The sequence below is a fragment of the Papio anubis genome, chromosome 7, assembly GCF_008728515.1.
Source record: "Papio anubis isolate 15944 chromosome 7, Panubis1.0, whole genome shotgun sequence".
Taxonomy (NCBI): domain Eukaryota; kingdom Metazoa; phylum Chordata; class Mammalia; order Primates; family Cercopithecidae; genus Papio; species Papio anubis.
Genome location: NC_044982.1, coordinates 82223092 through 82228341, shown reverse-complemented (window position 1 = coordinate 82228341; position 5250 = coordinate 82223092).

The window sequence follows — 5250 nt, the reverse complement described above, 5'->3', positions numbered from 1 at the left end:
ACTTGAGCCCAGGAGCTCCAGACCAGCCTGGGCGACATGGTGAATGAAACCCCGTCTCTGCTAAAAATACAAAAATTAGCCAGGCGTGGTGGCAGGCCCCTGTAAATCCCAGCTACTCGGGAGGCCGAGGCCAGGAGACTGGAGGTGGCAGTGAGCTGCGATCTTGCCTCTGCATTACAGCCTGGGGGACAGAGGGACAATCCCTCTCAAAAAAAAAAAAAAAAAGGAAGAAGAAATAGAATACAGGCTGGGGGGGCGGGGCACGGTGACTCACACCTGTAATCCCAACACTTTGGGAGGTCGAGATGGGGGGATCGATCCGCTTGAGCCCAGGAGTTCCAGACCAGACAGGGTCACATGGTGAGACTCTATCTCTACTGAAAATAAAAAAAACTAGCCGGGCGTAGTGGCATGTCTGTAGTCCCAGCTACTCAGGGGGCTGAGGTGGGAGGATTGTTTGAGCCAGGAAGGTTGAGACTTCAGTGACTGCACTCCAGCCTAAGTGATAGAGTGAGATGGGGTCTCACACACACACACACACACATTAAATGGTTTCTTGTTTTAGGATTCTGTTGTGCACTGAACTTGTCAGCCCCTTAATGTAATTGACTGCTCTCCTTGACTGTCTCTTTGTCATCCTTCCCGGTGCCTCTCATTTCCATCAGCAAGCACAGAACCTAACGCACAGCTTACACTCCTTAGTTGTTGGCTGGATTAGTTGCCTGCCTTGACCACTTTACAAGGATTTAGTGAAACTGCTCCGTCTTTAGCCCATGTCTTCCATTCCCAGAGATAATGATTCACACATCCTTGTCTCCGCCCCAGATGAGTCTCAGCTGATCCGGCCATTCGACTGCCTAAGAAACACCCAGTCCCAAAGTACCCCAAATTGGATATGTGTGAAATTGTAGTTATCTTCCTTTTTTCCTTTATTTATTCCTTCTCTAATGTTCTTTCTTATGTAGATCTGAACTTCTGACATGTCGTTTTCCTTTTTTTTTTTTTTTTGAGATGGAGTCTCTGTCACCCAGGCTGGAGTGCAGTGGAGCGATCTCGGCTGACTGCAAGCTCCGTCTCCCGGGTTTACGCCATTCTCCTGCCTCAGCCTCCCGAGTAGCTGGGACTACAGGCGCCTGCCACCACGCCCGGCTTATTTTTTGTATTTTTAGTAGAGACGGGGTTTCACCGTGGTCTTGATCTCCTGACCTCGTGATCCGCCCGCCTCAGCCTCCCAAAGTGCTGGGATTACAGGCGTGAGCCACCGCGCCCGGCTTTTTTTTTTTTTTTTTTTTTTTTTTTTTTTTTTTTTTGGAGGTGGGGAGACAGTCTTGCTCTGTTGCTCAGGCTGGAGTGCAGTTATCTTGGCTCACTGCAACCTCTGCCTCCTGGGCTCAAGTGATCCTGCTGCCTCAGCCTCCCGAGTAGCTGGGGCTACAGGCATGCACCACCATGCCTGGCTCATTTTTTTCTATTTTTTTTGGAGAGACAAGTCTACGTTGCCCAGGCTGGTCTCGAATTCCTGGACTCAAGCCATCTTCCCACCTCGGCCTCCCAAAGTGTTGGGATCACAGACATGAGCCACTGCATGCAGTCCCCAGCTAATTTTTTAAAAAATCTTTTTTGGGTGCTGATGAGTTGATGAGTGCAGCACACCAACATGGCACAAGTATACATATGTAACAAACCTGCATGTTGTGCACATGTACCCTAGAACTTAAAGTATAATTTAAAAAATATATATTTTTTGGTGGGTGTGGTGGCTCATGCCTGTAATCCCAGTACTTTGGGAGGCTGAAGTGGGAGGATCACTTGAGGCCAGGAGTTTGAGACCCGCCTGGGCAACACAGTGAGACCCTGACTCTAGGAAATAAAAAGAAAAATGTGTTTTGTAGAGAAGGGGTCTCTCTGTGTTGCCCAGCTTGGTCTATCTTCATTTTTTGTTTTTGGTATTTATCCTGCTTGGTATTCTCTGAGCTTCCTGGATCTGTGTTTTGTGTCTATCATTAATTTGGGGAAATTCTCAGTTATTATTGCCACATTTCTTCCGTTCCTTTGTTTTTTTCTCTGCCATTCTGATTATGTGTATGCTACACCTTCTATAATTGTCCTACAATTCTTGGATATTCTGTTTTCATTTTTTTTTTCTCATTGCATTTCAGCTTTGGAAATTTCTGTTGACATTTCTTCAAGCGCACCATGTTCTTTGGCCGTGTCCAGTCTATTCATGAGCCCATTACAGGCATTCTTCATTTCTGTTACAGTGGGTTTTTTTGTTTGTTTGTTTTTTGAGACAGTGTCTCGCTTTGTTGCTCAGGTTGGAGTGCAGTGGCTCAATATCAACTCACTGCAAACTGTGCCTCCCAAGTTCAAGTGATTCTGCTGCCTCAGCCTCCCAAGTAGGTGGGACTACAGGTCGTATGCCACCACGCCCGGCTAATTTTTGTTTTAATAGAGATGGGGTTTTGCCATGTTGCCCAGGCTGGTCTCGAATTCCTGACCTCATGTGATCCACCTGCCATGGCCTCCCCAAGTGCTAGGATTACAGGTGTGAGCCACCATGCCTGGCTGAATTATTCATTTTCAGTTGCTGTCTCTGTGTAGCTGACTTATTGGGAGTCCAAGGCAGGTGGACTGCTTGAGTCCAGGAGTTTGAGACCAACCTGGGCAAAATGGCAAGACCCCCGTCTCTACAAAAAAAAAATTGTTTAACTAGCCAGGGTTAGATATACACACCTATAACCCCAGTTACTCAGGAGGCTGATGTAGGAGGACTGCCTGAGCCCAGGAGGTTGAGGTTGCAGTGAGCTGTAATCCAGCCTGGTTGCAATGAACTGCACTCCAGCCTGGGCAACAGAGTGAGAATGAATGCAATGGATGTATTTCAAAATGGCTACTTTCCTCTTCCCCTCTGCCAGAATCACGGGGCAGGAGGTGGGGATGGGGTGGGGTGGGGCGGGGGTTCTCCAGTTTTCACTGTGGGATCCTGGTAAAACTTGTGGCCATGTGCCATGGCTCACACCTAGGATTGCTTGAGGCTAGGAGTTCAAGACCAGTCGGGGAAACTTAGTGAGACCTTGTCTCTACAAATAAAAAAAATCTAAAAGCTAGCCAGGCGACCGGACACAGTGGCTCACACCTGTAATCCCAGCACTTCGGGAGGCTGAGGTGGGTGGGTCACAAGGTCAAGAAATCAAGACCATCCTGGCCAACATGGTGAAACTCCGTCTCTACTAAAAATACAAAAATTAGCTGGGCATGGTGGCGCGCATCTGTAATCCCAGGTACTCAGGAGGCTGAGGCAGGAGAATCACTTGAACCTCGGAGGCGGAGGTTGCAGTGAGCTGAGATCGCACCACTGCACGATCTGCCTGGTGACAGAGCGAGACTCCATCTCAAAAAAAAAAAAAAAAAAGCCAGGCATGGGCTAAAGACACCTGTAGTCCTAGCTACTTGGGCTGAGGCAGGAGGATTGCTTGAGCCCAGGAGTTGGAGGCTGCAGTGAGCTGTGATTGCACCACTGCATTCCAGCCTGGGTAAAACAAAAACAAGAAACAAAAAATAAAAAACAAAAACCAAAAAAAGGGTAGGGTCCCCCTAAGAATGGGAATGGGACCCCTAGTTTTTTTTTTTTTTTTTTTTTGAGACGGAGTCTCGCTCTATCTCCCAGGCCGGAGTGCAGTGGCCGGATCTCAGCTCACTGCAAGCTCCGCCTCCCAGGTTTACGCCATTCTCCTGCCTCAGCCTCCCGAGTAGCTGGGACTACAGGCGCCTGCCACGGCGCCCAGCTAGTTTTTTTGTATTTTTTTTTTTTTAGTAGAGACAGGGTTTCACCGTGTTAGCCAGGATGGTCTCGATCTCCTGACCTCGTGATCCGCCCGTCTCAGCCTCCCAAAGTGCTGGGATTACAGGCGTGAGCCACCGCGCCCGGCCTTTTTTTTTTTTTTTTTTTTTTGAGACAATCTCACTCTGTAGCCCAGGCTGGAGTGCAGTGTTGTGATCTTGGCTTACTGCAGCCTCAACCTCCCCAGGCTCAGGTGATCCACCTCAGCCTCCCGAGTAGCTGGCATTACAGGTATGTGCCACCACACCCGGCTACTTTTTGTCTTTTTTGTAGAGATTGGGGTTTGCCATGTTGCCCAAGCTGGTCTTGAACCCTTGAGCTCAGTGATCTGCGTGCCTCAGCCTCACAAAGTGCTGGGATTACAAGCATAAGCCACCATGCCCGGCCACTATAGAGTTTTTAGCTCACAAATTTGTCCACCCTAAGCCTCCAGCTATGAGTCAATTACACTTTAAGTTTTCCTACCCTGGTACTGGCTCCCCAGAAGTTTCTGTTTTTGGGCTTCTGCTGTTAAGTTGTGATTCTCTGTATCTGCTTTTTTGTCTCTCCAGTTTTAGGGGCAGGAGTTTGCCCTGTGCCCTCAATTCTCTGATAGATCCAACAAGAGTTATTAACTTTCAATTTGTTCAGCATTTTTCTTGTGAGGACAGGAGTCCCAAGGACTCCCAAGCTTGTTACAGGCCAGACTAAAACCTCCACCTCCTGGGTTCAAGCAATTCTCCTGTCTCAGCCTCTCAAGTAGCTGGGATTACAGGCATGTGCCACCATGCCTGACTTTTTTTTTTTTTTTTTGTATTTTTAGTAGAGACGGTTTCACTATATTGGCCAGGCTGCTCTCGAACTCCTGACCTTGTGATTCGCCTGCCTTGGCCTCCCAAAGTGCTGGGATTATAGGTGTTAGCCACCGGGCCCAGCCTATCTTCCCTTTTATAATATGGTCTTCCTCCTGGGCTTCGAATTTCTATGCATGTCAACCTCTGTTCATGGCACCCATGAGTCAGAAATGTAGGCACCACCCTTATCTCTGCCCTCCCTCCTCTCCAAATTCAATCTATTACCAAGTCTCATCAGTTTTATTTCCTATACAACCTTCAAACCCACCCCCCCTTTTTTTTCCCATTGGTACTACTTCTACCCTAATTCAGGTTCTCCTGTCTCTCATCCCAAGAGGACTCTAGTCTTCCTACCTCCAGCCCAACCCTTCTAATTTCTTTTCTATGTTGCTTTCATCGTGAATCATGTGAAATGCAAAACTGATCATATCATCCCTAATTGAAAGCTCCCCCTTACTTTCAGAAGGAAGTCCAAACTCCTAAATATGGCAAAAGGATTTTTAATGAACTGGCCCAAGCTTACCTCTTCAAGCACATCCCTTGCCACTTTGTACTCATCATGTACCCATATGCCAG